The sequence below is a fragment of the Urocitellus parryii genome, chromosome 7 (genome assembly GCF_045843805.1).
Source record: "Urocitellus parryii isolate mUroPar1 chromosome 7, mUroPar1.hap1, whole genome shotgun sequence".
NCBI lineage: Eukaryota > Metazoa > Chordata > Mammalia > Rodentia > Sciuridae > Urocitellus > Urocitellus parryii.
The window spans coordinates 144368208-144387282 of NC_135537.1; the positions used below are offsets into that span (position 1 = coordinate 144368208).

Below are 19075 nucleotides of genomic sequence, written 5' to 3' on the forward strand. Positions count from 1 at the left end.
GGGCTGGTCCCCAATGTGATGCTGGGGCTGGTCCTCTATGTGATGCTGGGGCTAGTCCCCTATGTGATGCTGGTGCTGGTCCCCCATGTGATGCTGGGGCTGGTCCCCTATGTGATGGTGGGCTGGTCCCCTATGTGATGCTGGGGCTGGTCCCCTATGTGATGCTGGGGTTGATCCCCTATGTGATGGTGGGTTGGTCCCCTATGTGATACTGGGGCTGGTCCCCCATGTGATGGTGGGGTTGGTCCTCTATGTGATGCTGGGGCTAGTCCCCTCTGTGATACTGGGGCTGGTCCCCCATGTGATTGTGAGCTGGTCTTCTATGTGATCCTGGGGCTGGTCCCCTATGCGATGGTGGGGAAGCCACTCACAATTAGTTGGCACTTCCCCATTCACCTCTGTGGAATGAGAAAGAGAAGTGGACTTCACAACCCCTTCTTTCTGAGACAGGCTGTGCCCCCACAACTCATGACACAATTTCCCTCCTGTCTCATTGTCCAGAGTTGAGCTACTGTCCTTCTGAGCCTTGGATTCATCAGGTCTGCCCCATTATTTAGTGGAAGAGGGAGCACTGGTGCCCGGGAATTCAACCCAGGGTTTCCTACAGGGACAGTGCTCTAGAAGCTATTTTTCACCACACAGTGGGTGACAATTCCTCTTCTTTTCTCCTGCCTTTTTCTTTCCTTCTTCTCTCCCGCCCTCCTTTCCTCTTTCCCTTCCCCTTACTACAGACATTTTATAGGCAGAAAATATACATTAATTCATGGACTAAAAAAAAAAATGTTTGAACATAGAAATGATAAATGCTTTATGAGACAGAAAAGCTGGTCCCCCCTGATTTAATCGTCACACATCGTACACATGTCCTGAATTGTCATATCGTGTCCTATAAATACGTACAAGTGTGTGTGTCAGTTTTAAACATGAATCAAAAAAGGGCTTGGGCAGATTTACGAGGGATGGAACTGTTAATGGGGACAGGAAGACGGGGCTCACTTTGCTCAAGGAGGACGTTCATGAAGGAGGGATCTCCAGCCCCTGGGGTCTGCCAGGTGGTCGGGGAGCAGAAGTTCCGCTGATCTTGGAGAAAGGAAACTTCTTAACTTCAAACACTCCTTCGCCCACTCAGATTTTGTGACGAATCAACTGTGATGGAGTAGAAGTCCACTCCTGTACTATGCAGCACACTGGGGCTTGATCAGGCCCCACGATGTGGTCTGGTGACAGATCTCCAGAGGGAAAGTTGGAAAGCTGCCTCCCTGATGCTGTTTCTCGTAAACGCCCAGGTCTTCCTATTTTATAAGCTAAGAAAACGGTGCCAAATTTTCTAATTGACATCTTACATACAAAAGCGCATCTATCATTTTAAGTGCATGCAGTGTTTCCCATGGGACTTCATATAGCTACGTTTTTAATTGCATGAGGGGCACCTCTGCCCACGCCCACTTTTGGTTTCCTAAATGGGCCCTGGTTCCAGAAGGACGGCTCCCCACCTGCGGCGGTCTGAGGACAGCAGCTTGGGAAGCAAGTGAAGGGTTCACCCTGGGTTTCAGGAAAGTGGTTAAAGGACTTGATAGACTTAACAGCCTCTGAAAGTCCTCTAATGGCATCATTTACATGTTAATGTTCTAATTAGGAAGACATTTTGCCTATTCTTTTAAAAGAGGAAAAACCCTACTCAGATCGACTTCTCCACTCTACTTAGATCCTTTGTTAATACCTGGTAAGTGTCAGGAAGTAATGGAGCTCCCCCGCACCCAGGATAAAGGTGGAGATTAGGGATGTAGTGTGTATGGGGCTCCTTTTCCTCCAGCCTTAACCCTCTCTCTGCTCACTGCTCAGGAGATTTGTGCCACGGATCCTGAGCTAAAGAAGATGGACGGAGTCCAACCCTGGGCTCACTCTCAGTTATTCATGTGCTCAGGTTTCCTAGAGCTCTGCTCCTGCTCCCCGGGAGGCTCATGCTACTGATGCACTAGCACGCGCGGAGCACACTGGGTCCGTGCTACTTTGCCAGTCCCCCGTGTGGGACACAGTAGAGTTTCTATCACTGGGATTTCCCTTGGTTTCCTTCCTTGGCTTGGCTTTCTTCCAGGTCCCAACACACTCCTGGTCATTTCTGAGAAAGCTTTCTAATAAATCATCTTCACACAAATCTTTGTCTCAGGGTTTTCTGCTGCAAAGCCCACCCTGACATCCAACATTAAGCACCTGGGCAGGTGGAGGGTGTTCCTCCAGATGCACTATGACGGGGTGCCAGCCCCCCCCCCCCCGCCTATCCCTCCATCACTGCCTCCTCTAGCCAGCTTGTGTCCCAGTCCCGCCCGATTATCCACTGACCACGGCATGCCATGGACTTCTGTTTATGCTGTCCTCCAAATCTGAAATTCTCACTTTCACGCACACTGAAAGCCTCCTGGTTTTTCAAGGCTCATTTATTTTATTTTATTTTTATTGTTTTGGGTACTGGATATCGAACTCAGGGGTACTCAACCACTGAGCCACATCCCCAGCCCTATTTTGTATTTTATTTAGAGACTGCATCTCGTTGAGTTGCTGAGCGCCTCGCTTTTGCTGAGGCTGGCTTTGAGCTCACGATCCTCCTGCCTCAGCCTCCTGAGTCACTGGGATTACAGGCGCACACCACTGTGCCCAGTTCAAGGCTCATTTCTAACACCATCCTTACCAATAGGCCATTTCGGACCTCCACATTCAACATCAGCCTCTCCTATTTGCATTTCCTCCTTGTGTTGCTTATGCCTTGGTGACCCCATCCAAATCATGGGTACATCGATGCTTGCCATTACCGCTCTCATGATGACTGAATGAGAGGATAAATGGAAACCATTCCCTACACTGTGATGATGATGATGATGATGTAGAAAAATATACAGCATCTGTGAACTTCCATATATAAAGTTTTTCTAAATTTTTTTTACAAGATCTACCCATGAAATCACCAGAAAGTAGTTGACATATTTTTTTATGCCCAAACCTAAGCCTCAACGTTTCCAAACTGATATAATCTGTTATTCCCACAGGGGGAACCCTTTGCTGTTGACTCCTAACAGTCCCGCCCACCCTATCACAGGCAAAAATCAAGACCACTGTCAAAGACCAATGTCAAGGTGTTAGCACAGGTGGACCAATCCAGCTTCAGGGACATCTCAGAGGGGCCGTTGGGGGCCATCAGTTTCTTCCATTCCCACACACTGAGCTGCGCGGCTGATCACAATAGACTGAGCGGAGAACTTTGGAGGAAGACACAGAGGAGTTGTGTGTTCGCCACTTCGTAGGGATGGATGACAGCAGCCGGGCAGAAATATCTGGAGCTCGGCGGGATGTGTGAAGACTGGACTGAGAGAGGTAGGAGGCAGGGAGACGAGTGTGGAGACAAGCTAAGTTGGGCTCAGGGCTTGACAAATTATTATTCAGCCGGCTTGCCTGAATTGTGACATATTATTTATTAAAATGGAAGGAAAAATTTAAAAAATGAGATGTCAGCCCCAACCCCAAACTTGCGGAGTGCAGGCAGCTGGCACGAAGCAGCCTCTGCACAGCCTGAGAACCCCCAGTGACAGCAGCGTGGGGCGGAGAATGTCTATTTAGAATTGCATCTATTTAGAATCAGACAGACCCAGGGACTGCTGGGGCTCCAGGACTGCATGACCTTGGACGTGTCCTCTACCTTTCCAAACCTCAGTATTCTTACTATAGGGTGGGCAGCTTAGAATTTTTTAAATCTTTTTTTTTTTTTCAATCAGTGTAGCTACTGATCCCCAACTGTGCCCTCAGGGAGTCTGCAGACCAACAGACTAGAAAGACGTCTAGCCGATAATTAACAGACATGATTTGGGACCGGAAAATGCACCGGGTCACCTCCATTGGACAGATGGGGGAATTAAGGATCGGAAGGTCAGATGACCTGCCCAAGGTCATGGAGCTAGGAAGCAGGGTCACAGCTCTGGCTCTGTTTTCCGACCCTCCACTACATCTCAAGGATGGCTGCCCTCCACTCTTTGCCCTCCTGCGACATAGGAGGGAGACTGAGATTGAGCGTCTGGAGGGGATGAGGGACAAGAGGAGGATAATTAGTTAGAATCCTGCTAACATCTTATTAGACGTGGTATTGACGTACATCTGATGGTCCAGCAGTTGACGCAGTGTGTTGGAGAGGGGGAGGCCACCCTGGCATCCTTTAGGGTCTTGGGAGAATGCCCTCACCAGAACCTCAGCTGTCCAGTTTGACCTTCCCGAAGGACAGCAGGCATGGCCCAGGTTGTAGTCACCTAGCTAGGCCCCTTATTAGCCACAGGGCTTTCCTTGGGCAGGGACGTACCCTGTCTTTGAGGATTCCTGGAAGGACTCCAGGAACCGTGGTCAGGACCCTGAAGTGTGGGTCCCGGCACTGAATTCCTCTGGTAGGAATGTGACCCTTGCATATGTCCTTCCTTCCCTCATGGATTGCGTGCCTACTGTGTGCCATGTATCCTGAAAGGACTAAGAAAGCCAGGCTGGTCAGATGTCAAATGCCAACCGCCCTGCCCGGAGCACAGAGGATGCTCATGGGAGGCAGGAGAAGGGTCAGCAGCTCACTTCACTTGACTGTAATCCCTCATCAGTCCCTGGGGCAAACGTGACTTACTGTGAAAAGGGGGAACAGGTACAAATCCTGACCCTAAAACTGTACCCTTTGCCGGGCATGGTGCCACACGCCTCTCATCTCAGTGGCTCAGAGGCTGAGGCAGGAGGATCACAAGTTCAAAGCCAGCCTCAGCAGCTTAGTTGAGGCCCTAAGCAACTTAGCGAGACCCTGTCTCCAAACAGAATATGAAAAAGGGCTGGGGATGTGGCCCAGTGGTTAAGCATCCCTGGGTTCAATCCCCAGTACAAAAACTAACATGATAGTTCAGATAACCTGGTCTATATTTTATGAGTAACTAGAAGAGGGGGAACTCAAAGACTCCAAACACAAAGCAATGTCGAGGAGATGGAAAGGTTAATCACCCTGATTTGACTGTGTACATTGAATACATGTATTGAAATACAACACCACAACTCATAAATATGTACAATTATTATGTGTTCATCAAAAATTCAAAGAAATGTTTAAGGAGATGGGAATATTAACTACACTGCTTTTATCATTATACACCATGAATAAGTATCCAACTATCACATTGATTCCCATAAATCTGTACCATTAAAAGATTCATTCATAAAACAAATTAAACTCACCCCTCCAACTGTGCCCTTCCTACCAGAGTATGTTGCCTGTAGGTTAAAAGCATATTATAGGGCTGGGGACATAGCTTAATGCTAGAACACTTGCCTAGAACGTGTGAGACCCTGGGTTCGATCCTCAGCACCACATTAAAAAAATAAATAAATAAAATAAAAAGGTATTGTGACTATCTACAATTTTTTTAAAAAGCATATTATAGTGATCCAGCCACATCAATGTTTATAGCAGATTAACTCACAACTATGGTATCAACCTAAGTGCCCTTCAACAGATGAATGGAGAAATAAAGACTATATGTATATATACTATATACATTTACATCTGACTGTATACACACACACACACACACACACAATGTGGAATAATACACAGTATTATTCAGTAATGGATGGAGCTGGAGAATATCATGCCAAGCGAAATAAGCCAATCCCCCCAAAGCAAAGGCTGAATGTTTTCTCTGGTATGCAGATGCTAATTCACAATAAGTGGGGGGGGGCTAGAGAAGAATAGAGTTACTTTAGGTAGAGGGGAGGGAGGGGAGGGGAGGGAGTATGGGGGTAGGAAAGATAGTAGAATGAATCAGACATTATTACCCTATGTTCATATGAAACTATATGACTGGTGGGATTCCACATCTTGTACAACCAGAAGAATGAGAAATTGTACTCCATCTATGTATGAGGTATGGAAGTGCATTCTACTGTCATGTACAACTAACTAGAAAAAAGTTTTTAAAAAGTACATGAGATGATGATGGTGATGATGGTGGTGATGGCGATTATCACAGAAGAATGTCAATGCAACCTGCAGGAAAGATGCTCAGCCTCTGGCGGGCACCAAGAAGGTCAAAAGGACATAGGGTTGCCCATGAGGCATGTTCCTGCAGCTAACAGCTGGGAACCTTCCTGAAGCCCAGGCAGCATTATGGAGCCCGCTGAAGGGTATCAGTAGAATAGCAAATGACTTCTTCCGGTACAAACAAGGGGCCACTGTCAGAAGCAATAAGCTCCAAGTGTGGGGACTCGCCACTGTAGGTCATGGTACCCTTGACCTGCTTACATCTGACTGGGAAACACCACCAGGCTTGGTGGTGACGATGCTTCATGTCATGAACAGCTCAAGGGACAAGGGCGCTCGGTGGGCTTGTGACAGCGAGGAACTGTGGAACAGGCTAAAACTCAATTCTAGCAGGTGGGAAGTGGATGGGGATAAATATTTTAAGACAACCAATGTGACTCAGAAGGCTAATTGGAATGCGCTGTCACCACCCAGGGCTTCTGACGGCATGACCCAGGGAGGCGGGACCTCCACCTCTTCATCAGAACACAGACGGTCCACCCCACGGAGGGAGCTGCCCCCTCCAGAGACACACAACTAGGTCCCTGCTAGAAAGCCAGCACGTGGGACAGAGAGAGACAGGGTGGAGCAGGAGACGGGTGCTGGGCAGCAGCCTGGCTTCTTGTCTTGAGTAAGTCACTCAACCTTCCCCAGCCTCGGTTTCCTCATCTATACAGTGGGTGGCGTGTAGAAGTGACAGTGAGCAGAGGTCAGACTAGATGATCTTTAAATTGCCTAGCCCTCTCCCTGCTCTGACATGGTGGGACTCCAGGAATCTGGATCTACCTCCTGGATTTTGTTTGGTAGTTAAGAGATAAGACAGAGAGCCTGGGTTCAACCACCAGCTCTGCCAGTACTGAGTGGTTCCTGCAAGTAGGCACAGGCGACAGGGCCTCTCTGGGCTCTGAACATCAGACGATGCTATTTTTGCCCTCTTCTATCTATCTATGCCCATCCTTGCAGGGGCCAATAGGAATACCCACCGAGAACCCAAACAGCTCCTATTAGACCACAGCCCAAGTACCTGAGTCTCTGGAACTCTGTCCAAGGGACTCAATCCAGCTTCCTATACCTGGGTGGGCCTCATTGTTGGGTCCATCCTCCCGAGGGTGGACCATGGCATTGCTACGCACAGCCTCTGCTCCCTGGAGGTGGTTATTTACTGTGGAGTGTCCAGGGCTTGGGTTTGCAGACTGGAATGCCCACCTGCAGGCTTGAAAGTTCCCTCCGAGTTTAAGACAGAACCGGGGCTAGGAAGACAATCGGGGTGAGCTGCGAACCAAGGAACCCTTTCCCTGGGTCACCAGCTCTACTCTGGAATTCCGAGGAGTGTTAAGAATTCTGAATCCAAATAAGGGCTTTGCAATATTTAAAGGCGTAATGTCAAATGAGATGATAGAATGTTCTATTGACCAATTTGTTGGCTGAATTCATAACTTGCAAATATTTAGAGATGTGTTATATGGGCCTCCACTGGCACTCTTGCCCTGGACCCTAAAAATGTTAGGGGTGGAGCCTGGACCCTGGGAACATTGCTTCTCCTCTTGGTCTTGGGTCTCCTCCTTTGTAAATGAAATCTGAGATGCTCAACAACAGAACTAACCTCTTGGAGATGTGCGGTTCAATGAGCTGACATGTGTAAACCAGTCCTGTGCCCAAGGCCTTCTGAATATTCATTCAGCAATAGGTTACTTGTCTGTCATCCAGACCCAGGATCCGACCCCCTAGGCCCTGTCGACTTCTTGGTCTCTCGGGGACATGGCTTTGCCTTGCTGACTTCCCTGCCACTTGGCACATGGTGGCTGATCCAGGTGACCTGTCTGCAACATGGCTTGGCATATTATTACTGTCACCTCCGGCTGAGTGGCTCTGCTAGCCTGATGTCACCTCCTCTGTCCACTCCTGGGAGCTCCCACCCCAATGACCAAGAACTGTGCCTGCCCAGCTAAAGCTAGCCAACGAGACATGTGCACTGAGCTGTTGAGAGGTAACCTGAGGTGGGCGAATAAAGGCCTCTTTAAATGTCACAAACTCAGCGAGGGTAAGGTGTGTGGGGCGCTGAAGTGCATGGTCCTCTTCTAGACAGTAGATAAATAAGTTTGCATTCGGGGCTCGGGAGTCGGCCGTGCCATTCACGGTCTTCCTTGGCAACCTGGCTCCTGAGAAGCAGCCCGGTGGGAAGGGCTGCTCTTTCGATTTAACTTTGCTATCATTAAACAGCCTTCTGTCGTTCCTCCGACACGCTTGTTTCATTTTCCTGGCACCATGCCAGCTAAAAGTAGGCTAAATGATAAGTCTGTTAAGGCACACTTGGGCTAATTTCACGGCGGGGGTCGCGGAAGAGGGAGCAGGTGGGGACCGTCCCCATACACTGTGGGCTGGTAATGATTTCGGGCATCAAACGTTTATTAAGGACCCATCATAAAAGGCCCCATGATGGTGGAATGGGGCTCGTTCTAAATGCTTCCTGCTAATAAAATGAGCATGGATTCGAAAGACAATATTTAAATTCCATGCACAGCGAGTCAGGGAAAGGACAACCATGGCTGAGGCGTGAGAAGCACTTAGTTAACCTGCTTCATCATCTGAGGCCCCGCAAAGGGCATGCTCTTGGCAGTGGGGAGGTTGGCTGGGAAATGCTCATTAGGGGGGCACCACAGGCCTGGGTTCAGATCCTAGCGCCTTGCATTTGGGCTAAGGCACCGGCTCCTCCCTGAAGCAGAGATGTTTCCCCCTTTCACAAGCAGTGGCTTGTGGGTTAGTGATACAGCACTGACCATCCATTTTAAGCACCCTGTCCCTTCCCTGGAGCCTGAATGTGGCCCTGCTCTGGGTGAACACATCTCAAGCCTCAGGGATCTGATTGTTGGAGGAACAAAGCTGGGCTCCGGTGTCCTCCGCCAGCCTCGACACAGCCCTCGCTGACTCGGCTGATTCTTTCCCTGCTCCCTGCACCCGAGGGGACGTCCCATCTCTGGGCTTGGTGTGGAGCCAAGAGTCTCTGAGTTGGTCGAGTCAGCTCTCGCTCCCTAGGGAATCCTGTCCGGTCTCAGAGATTGAAAAATAATCCACGTTTATAGCAGCACAATTCACAATAGCTAGAATGTGGAACCAACCTAGATGCCCTTCAATAGATGAATGGATAAAAAAAATGTGGCATCTATACACCATGGAATATTACTCAGCACTAAAAAATAACAAGATCATGGCATTTGCAGGCAAATGGATGGCATTAGAGCAGAATATGCTAAGTGAAGTTAGCCAATCCCTAAAAAACAAATGCCGAATGTCTTCTCTGATATAAGGGGGGGGTGACTCAAAATGGGATAGGGAGGAAGAGCATGAGAAGAAGACTACCACTAAATAGGGAAGAGAGGTGGGAGGGAAAAAGAGGGAGAAGGGGAGTTGCATGGAAGATGGAAGGAGAACCTCATTGTTATACAGAATACATATAGGATGTTGTAATGAGAAAAAGAAAAAAAGTGTGTCACATTAGATTGGATAGAGAGAAAGGATGGGAGAGGAGGGGAGGAGTAGGAGGGATAGGAAGGGCAGCAGAATAGGATAGACAATAGGATTGATGTATGTACATTCCATGTATGTATTATATGTCAAAATACATTCTGCTGTTATGTATGACTAAAAAGAAAGAAAGAAAGAAAGAAAGAAAGAAAGAAAGAAAGAAAGAAAAGGAAAAAAAGAGATAATGTTCAGTGCAATAAAGTAAAAAAAAAAAATAATCCACATGTTGAGAACTCATAAGTAAATCTGGCTCAGCCCATGGCCTGGACCTCATCAGGCAAACAGCCAACACCGACGGCCTGCTTATGGATCCCAGCCCGTGCCCAGGGCTGTCTGAAACGAAGCCCCCATGGTCCTTCCCAAGCCAGCTCCTCCTCCACTCTTAGTAGATGAAAACACTGTCTCCATGGCTCAGACCACAAGCTCTGGGCTCATCCCTGTCACTTCTCTTCCACCCTATACCTGAATGTTGGCTTTAGCATGGAAACAGACTCAGAATCTGGCCCTTCTCAGGAGCCCCATTCTCATTATTGCCACCACAATAGGGATGTCTCCCTGTTTGCCTCCACCTTGGCCCCCTTTGGTTTATTCTTAGCACAGCAGTCAGAGTGACACTGTGGAAATATCATCTCATTCCTTGAGCAGAGCCACATTCAGGCTCAAGGGAAGGGACAGGGAATTTTAAAATGGATTGGCAGTGCTCTATCACTGACACACAAACCACTGATCAACTCTCCAGTGACTCCCCGTGACATTCAGAATAATGCCAAATTCCTACTGTGATCAGGCCCTGTAGGATCTGGCCTCTGTTACCTGCCAAGCTCATTTCCATTGTTCTTTGGACATTCCACCTCAGGGTCTTTGCACTGGCTGTTCCCTCTGCCAGGAATGCTCCTCCCCCAGAGCCACATGGCTAGCTTCCTGACTCCCAGGTTTTTCTCAAATGTCATCTTTTTGGGGAGAACTTCTCTAGCTACCTTATCACCTTATTTAAAATTTCACTTTCTCTTCCCCCAATTTATTTTTTCTTTCTACCACTTCTTTTTCATCATACTCTCTCTCTCTATTTTTTTGTTTATTTTTTTCCTGTCTCCTCCAAATGGTGAGGGCCATGGATTTTGGTCTCATCTGTAAATTTCTGTCCCCTGTGCCAATGATAGTGCCTGACACATGGTAGGTGTTCACTAAACAATAGTCGGTTGACTGGCTGACTGAGTGACTGAATATCTTCTTCCAGGGAGAAGTGAACCCCAGCAGCCCTCCATGGAGAGGAGCAAGTAGCCTTTGGCTCCATCAGCCATGATAGAGCACGAACTAAAAAAAACAGTTTGCATCTTTAAGAAGTTGACAAAGCCCTGTGTGTTATATGTTCCTTTCTTGGAAATCCAGAAGTAAATTTACTTATTAAAGGGCCTATTGAGCATTTCCATAGAGAGACACCTTCTGCATCTCATAATTCAGCATCTTCAAACATTTTCGATGACCATAACAAATATTTTTTGGTTGTAGCTATGACAACCCCAACGTAACTTGGGAGACACTCGACTGGAATCCACAGAGGTTCCTTAGGCCTGGCAATTGGTCCAGCCGGCATCTCGCTGGAGGAAGCTGGCTGTTCTGTTCAGTTGGGTCTAGTCCCCCCATCCTGGCTTGGGGACAGTCACTGTTTCTTTCCACCAGGGCTCCCGTTGAGGGCCACACAGGCTGTGCTGCTTCCTGGCATCTTGTTCTCACAGGGATGGTGTTGGGAGACCATGAGATCTGGTGGACGACCTTCATTCTCCTCCAGGCCACGTAGACTCCTCCGGACACCCTGTTCCCAGGCCACAGTTCCGATGTGGATGCAGCGTGTGTGTGCGGTTAAGTGCAAACAGGAAGCTCAACAGTAAACGGTGATGGATGTTTCAGATCAAACACTCTCAAGGACAGCATGGGAGATGAGTTTCCAAGAATCGGGGCCTGTAATGAAACCCACCAGGGTCATAAAAATGCAGGATGGCCACAGGAGGCCTCTCCCAGGCTTCAGACCTCCGTGGCAGGAGCAGAGCTACATTTTCATATTTTTTTTTTGGCTATCAAAACAAATGGCGTTGCACTTCCCAGGAAACAGAAGTGCTTGTTTGGTACTGCTGCCTCATAAATCCTTGTGACCCGCTCTGGGATGAGACAGAGGGAGCCCGCAGACCCAGGCAGGCTGGTGATGGGATTGTGGAGAGGCAGGGGCTGGGGGTCACCCTCTCTGCTCTGGGCCAGGCCCTACCCAAGCTGCTCCGTGCTCACGATCCTTCTTAATCTTCATAAAATGCAACGAGGCAAACAGTGTTTTTATTTGGTGGAGAGGACACCAAGGCCCAGAAGCCAGAGACTTTTGTCTCATGGAGGCCCTGGGATTTGAGCCAAGGTCTTTGAGCCACCCACAGCCGTATCTAGGAAGCCATTTCTCATGGTGTATTCTGTGATTAGATGCCACAGTCCTGGCTGGTTCTGTCCCTTGGCTCTCCTTAGGAGAGGCTCGCTTCCCCTTTTTATCCCTCGACAACCTCTCCCAACTGTGGTCCAAACCAAAGCAGAATGAACTTTCATGGGTCCTGGTCTCCACTGGGTGGGAGTGGGGGGAGAGGATCTGAGGACCCAGGGAAAAATTCCAGGATTAACCCAATAGCTCTAGATTAGAGAAGCTACCTTCAAACGGACCCTGGATGAGTTATTGGGGATCAGTATTGCACAGAGTGAGGAGATTGATTTGTCCCCAGCAAACATCAACATTTGTGTTTGTCTTCTCAGTGCCCCCAGAATAGTCATTCCAAGAGGTGGTAACGGAGAGCTCATTAGATCTGGGGCCAAAGGGTCAGGCTTCCTCCTCCTGGTTCTGCCCCCTTCCCAGAAGCATGACTGCTCTCTTTGAGCCTCAGTTTCCTCATCTGTAAGCTGGGTTTCATCATTTCCACCCTGCCCATGTCATAGCAATGACAGGTGTGGCACTCGATCCAACTCAACTGGAATTTACTGAGCACCAACTATATGCCAGGCATACGGCTCGGTCTGAGGACAGAGGCTTGTCAGAGAGCATCACATAGGAAAGTCCCTATCCTCCACCACTTGGTTTAGTGGAGACAGGATGGATGGAGGGGCAGGTGGTGGTTTACATTTCATTAGTGTTCTGGTGTTTTCTCAGTCTTTGTTTCCTTGAAAGCATATGAGGGCTGTCTGAAGCAGGCAGAGCAAACATCCTTATTCTTATTTGACAGATGGGAGAAGCTCAGGTTGCGGAGAGGAAAATGATTTGCCGAGTGATGATAATAACATCTAAAGTCTGTACCCACCGTTCATTTGCACAAGGTTTTCGTACGTGTCATGTCATCAGAATCTTCAAAAGATCTGGGTGTGTGGTGGGGGCTTATGGCTATTAGACCTGGGCTATAGATGAGAAGAGAAACAGGGCCAGATTGCCAGTCCCTGGGGAAGAGAAACCAGACCATCTCCATCTACGTATTCTTAGTTCCAAGCACAGCCCTGAGAAATAAAAACGGCTCACGGCAGCTGCTTTTGGGGTCCTGTCCGTATCCCTTCGGACTTAATCATTTGAATGCACGCTGGCCCCATTTCCACCGACGAGCACCTGCACTTCTTTGCCCTAAATCTTTTCTGACAGCAAGAGCCCTCTTTGGCCCTGTACAGGGTGGGCCAGAAAGCGCTGGGGGCTGAATGGTCTCCAGGGGCACAAGTTCCCGGAGGACGAGGTTCCAGCTGCCTGCAGTGTTAACATGCTGAAGGATGCACTTCTTTGTAGTTAGTTTCCTTCTCTGTCTTCCTTCCCGACTCCCCTCCCCGTGTTTCCTGGGATCATCTCCCAGATTCACTACCTGCCCTTTTCTTCAGGGTCTCCTCCTAGGAGAACCACACTAGGACTGGGCTGAGTGGCGGGTGAATAAGTGAATGAATGGAGACAGGAGAGGATGTCCCACCCCTGACAATGGGCCAGGGCAGGTAAAGGGAAGAACCTTGGTGTGTTTATGTCACAGGGACCGAGGTGGGCTCTGGAAAAGCTGGCAGTGGAGGAAATCTAGGTGAGTGTCACTGCCTTTGGATGCTTTTTAATGCACGGGCCACTATTTATTTGGACAAGCTGAATGTCTTTAAAAAACAAAACAAAACAAAACAGAATGAGTTGGTGCATCTTACCCACTGGTGTTGGTCAGAGGCAGCAGAGAAAAGACACTATAAATCTTGCACTGGAGGGCTCGCTAAGGGGAAAGCCAGCAGAGTGAGTCCAAGCTGGCCATCGACTGCCCTGCCAGGAGCACAGGATCTCCCTGCTCAGGTCCCTTCCCTTTGCTGCCTAGTTCTCTTGGAATCAAATCCAACCTGTCCCCGACTTGGGGACCTGAGCCCTACAGCTTCGGTTCCCTGCACTCGCTGAGCTCAGCCCTCCCTGGGGACACCTTTCTTCCCAATGGCACTTTGCCCGGAATGTTCTTTCCCCCAGGGTTTGGTCTGTCTCATTTTTTTTTTTTTCTGTTTCCTTTGGGTTTCAGCTTAAAAGTGACCTCCTTCGAGGCTGGTTTGTGGACCAAGCCACTTAGTCACTCCCTATCATACATATCACTTTATTCTAATTCCATCACAGAATTTGTATCTGCAGGATATTTGTCTACGATGATTCTGTTTACGTTAGTTTGACTTGTTCTCTCTTGAAAACGCAGGCTCTGTCAGAGCATTGTCGCTGTCGTTCACTGAGGCACTCAGAGCAGGGCCTGGCCCACGGTCGATGCTCTAGACATTGGTGGAATGAATGGGAAAAAAAAAAAAAGAATGCCAAGCTCTGGAAAAGATGGCAGTGGAGGAAACCTGGACGGGTGTCACTGACTTTGCATGCTTTTTAATGCACAGGTGATATTATTTGGACAAGCTGAATGTCTTTAAAAAAAAAAAAACAGAATGAGTTGGTGGTGGGTTATAAGAACGGCCCAAGACCACTCGCTCAGGGTGGGAGAGCCAGAACCCAAGCCTTGAAGCCCACACAGACTGTGCTCTTACCCCAGGGCCCACCAGCACCTATGAGACCTTCGGCCCATTTTGCGCAGTCTTCTACCAAGTCACAGGGGTAGAGGCCATGATTCCTGCGGCTGTCGTACTTAAACCTTTATTTAGAAATTGCCCCAGTTTTATCTTTTGTCAACTTACAAGCAAATATATAGGTCGACCATACAAATAATTTGACCTTGGAGGGGAAAAACATGTAACATCAAAAGGAACGTCCCTCCCTGAAGCTCTAGACAGCGGTCTCTCCGCCTCAACACTGAGGACATTTTGAGATGGGTACCAGTGCAGGAGGGTTAGCAGCATCCCTGGCCTCTGCCCACCAGATGCCAGTAGCTGCCCCAGCTATGATTGCCAAAGGGGCCTACAGACACTGTCAGTGGTCCCAGGTGGGACATAAGGACCACCATTGAAGTGGGCCAAGGTAAGGGCTCTGTAAATATTTGTTATTTGGAGGATCAAATACCACGAGTCAATAATGAATGAATGGATAATTGTGGGTACAGCCAGTATCCTCGGACTGAGCTTCCTGAAACACCTGCCCTCATGTCCTGCTCACTTCCTGTTTCTTGATATTGCATGGTCTGCCACCTCCCTGACAGGGAGAGCCAGCCTCTGGTACAATGCCACCATCTGGCTTCCCATCCACCACTGTCACCTACTTCCCCAATAGGCAGCACCTCCCGACATGGTCCGTCTCAGCCTTGGGCCCAGAGTCCAAAAACTTCTAACTTCCACTCTAAAGTAAAATATGGGGGAAAAGGCAGGACATGGGAGCATATGCAACCCACACTCCCACCTGGCATGAGGTCACTCACACCCTCTGGGATCCCATCCAAGATGCTGCAGCGAAGGACATTTCCAAGCTGTCTCTGAGTCTCCATGCGCGGACTCTGGTGGAGCCGGCATCCATCAGGCTGCCTTCCACTGTATAATGAAGCAACGGCACTCGGATCCCAAATAAGAAAATGGGAGGCTTCGATTAGATGCTAAACTGCTCAAGCTCACTCAGCCTCTGTTAATGAAAATATGAGCGAGCGGCGCCGGAGCTGAACCCGCTCCCTCCCGTGGTCCGGTAAATATCTTAATATCACCAGATCCCTTCCTGCCTTCTAAATTGTGTGTATCACTTCTGACATTTACGAGTTATCTAGGATGGCTCCAAGATTAAACCACCATGAAAACTCTCCATCTGCACTCATTATCTCCCCCTGCACATCCCCCGACTCTCAAAATCACCTTTAAGCTGAGCTGGCAGCCCTGGGACTGCTGAAGCTCCTCCCACCTTTCAGGGGGCATCTCCCTCCTCATCTCTATTTGCATCACACATGCTGGGGGAGTCCATTCCATTTCCTCTCAACAAGTCCTGGCTGAGCGAGCACCTTCTAAGGACCAGGGCAGAGACAGAGATGATTTCAGTCCATGAAAATGTCTGGCCATTTATAATAAAGTCCACACCTACTGTGTGCCGGGCCCTGGTCCTCATAGTAACTCCTAGAAAGAAAGTAGGATGTAGGTAGGTATCCTTGTTTCAGGGTTGAGAAACTAAGAGGCTTTGAGTCACCTAGCTACCTGGGGGGATTCAACAAGGATTTTGATTGGTGGAAAATAGGAGGTTTTCAGGGCAAAAGGATCACTGGTGCCAGAAGTTCAAGACCCTCCATGGAATAAGGGGTTTGTGGGGTAGGTTAAAAGGGGGATGAGGGTGAAGGTGGTGGGACAGAACTAGCTGCATAAGCCAGGAAAGCTGAGGCACTCACCTGTCCCATTGGTGTTTGGCCACGTCATGCTGAAATGTTTGAGGAAGCATTTACACCATGGGAATGGGCAAGCAGGACTCCTCCACCCAGAAAGCTCGTGGTTAAACATTAACCCACACACACTGTGGATGGGGAACCCTACCTCCCAGGCGACCCAAGTCTCAAAAAACTCCAGGTTAATAATGTCATGGATAAAGACAAGTTTTGTAGAGGCTGAGGCTGGTGGTGACTGGTTCCCTTTTTCTTTTTAACCAAACAAATTGAAAATGTCCTATCTAAAGAGAAGTAAACATCTTTTTAGATGGAAAAAAAATAATCAAAGCAAACATCTGACCTGTTGGAGGTTCTTAGCAGGGAACTAGGCAGAGCAGGCAGCTCCTTCCATCTGGTACCAATATTACATGATGCCAGGCTGGTTTATTCAGAATTCTCTTACCATAGATCATGTTTTGCCTCTTCCATGACCAGCAAATCCAAATGGGCCTGGTGCTAACTTAATTTCCAGAATAACAGCAGCCTGGCCTGCGTGCACAATTGGCGGTGGCATCCTGACAGCGTTTGCTGAATCCTTAGAGTCAGGGAGGCTGCACCAGATCAGCACACCCTCCTTCCCAGTGAGAGAGAGTTGGAGGACCCTCTGGGGACTGCACTGCCGGGTGCTGGATGTGGGTGGCGCCAGGTCCTCCCCACAGCCCAGGGAGGGAGATACTGTGACTTCCATTTTACAGAAGAGAAAAGAGAGAAGTCTCTAGAAGGCTGAAAAATTTGCCCAAAGCCATGCAGTTAAAGCATTAGAGCCACAGTGTGAGCCCCTGTTTGTCCCTAAGGTCACTTACGACCTATGGTAATGGTCCCCAAAGATAGGCCCATTCTAATCCACAGACCCTGTGAAATACGATGTTAGATGGCGAAAGGAATTTGGAAGATGTGATTCAGTGAAGGTTCTTGAGATGGGGAGATTATCCTGGATTATGGAGCCCCCTTTATTCCTCTGAATTGCTAAAGTGATCATGACCTCTCAGATCTAGCCTTAAGTGTGATCCCAAGAGTTTTTATCAGGAGGAGGCAGATGTGACTTCAGAAGAGGAGACAGCAATGTGATCAAGGAAGCCAAGGTTGGGGTGATGAAGCCACAAACCAAGGAGAGCTGACAGTCACCTAGAATAGGCAAGGAGCAGATCTCCAGAGTCTCCAGAAGGGTCCAGCCTTGCTGACATCTTGATTTTAGCCCTGTAAGATTCATTTCAGATGTCTGGGCTCCAGAACAAGCTCTCTACCACTGAGCAACAGCCCCAGCCCAAGGGAATACATTTCTATTGTTTTAAGTCCCTGAGTCCATGGTAATTTGTTACAGCAGCTGTACCCTTTCCAAAGCAAGAGGAAGAGAATTGAATCAAGATGCTCACAAGAGAAATGAATGGGATGTGATAAGAAAGTGTCACATGCAGGAAGGGAATGGGGAGAACCTGCAGGTGTCCTTAGCTCTCTAAACCTGGGAGGTCAGAGTAGGAGTCCTGCTCCCTCCTCACCTTTACCACAGTCCTCTTAGGCACATTGACTTCATTTTGAACAACATAATCTCTAATAAAGGACAAGTATTTGCACCCCCACCCCACAGAGGGCAAGGAGGTCGCTGAGTGACAGAGGACAGCACACAGAGCTCAAGCACTGGAGTTCTGTCTCAGCTCTGCCGGCCACCTGCTGTGTGATCCCAGGCCCAGCCCCCTCTTTTCCCTCTGATTTGCTGAAGTGGTCCTGACCTCTCAGATCCAGCCTTAAGATTTTAAGTTCCATTTGCAAAGCAAACGAATGGTATACACTCAGTTTGGGTAGAAAATTGAACCCAAAAGAGCATCCAAAGCATACCCTGTGCAGATTATGCGCATTCCCATTCTATGCAGACATGCAAACACGCTCCAGGGGGTTCTTGTGGAGCCTTTATAAGTCGCAGGCTGGGAACCATCCTTCAGGGAAGAGCTCCAACACAGGAATGTGGGAGGGTTTCTCTGGCTGCCCGGGCTGGGCACAGACTGGCCCTATGAATTAAAGATGCAAACAAACAAACAAAAAACCAACCAAATAAAGTCCCTACTTGGGAAGACCAGAGGCAGCTCCTGGGAATCTGCAAATTTGAAGGCTCTGAAGACAAGATTGTAGGCACCAGCGGTGATTTGGGAGATGGGCAAGAATGGTCTTGGTGGTGGCTAGGTAGTCAGCATGCGAAGTTGCCAGGGAGACAGGGTTTGGAGAGGTCTTTTCTTTTAGCCTTTGGAGGTGGGTCCTGGCAAGAGTAGAGAGACTAGGCCTGGAAGTGAAGCTTAGTGGGTTAGAGTGTGGCTTCACGGAAAGATGATCCCCTACGTTTCTGAAGCCCTAGGACCTAGTTCAAGTCCTGTTACCATCCTTTATCTTGCATTTTATCTTCCAACTTTAGCTTCCTGATCTGCCCAGTGAGGGAGTGAGAAGAAGTCTTTGGAACTGGGGAGCTCTCCTCCTCCACTCCTTGGCTAGTTGGGTGTTAGGGTTTGATAGGAGATGTCCCCCAAAGCTCCTGTGTGAGTGCAGGAATGTTCAGAGGTGCCATGATTAGACGCTGAAGGCAGTGACCTAATCAGTCCCTCCTAATTTGAATGGATGGACTGGGTGGTAAGGATAGGCAGGTGGGGCGTGG

At 48.7% G+C, this 19075-nt stretch overlaps 1 protein-coding gene across 2 annotated transcripts in view; it reads right to left on the reverse strand.

The window, feature by feature from the left end:
- The window catches only part of Asic2 (acid sensing ion channel subunit 2), a 1047776-nt gene that overhangs the window by 162908 nt on the left and 865793 nt on the right, over nucleotides 1–19075 (reverse strand). The window lies entirely within an intron of this gene.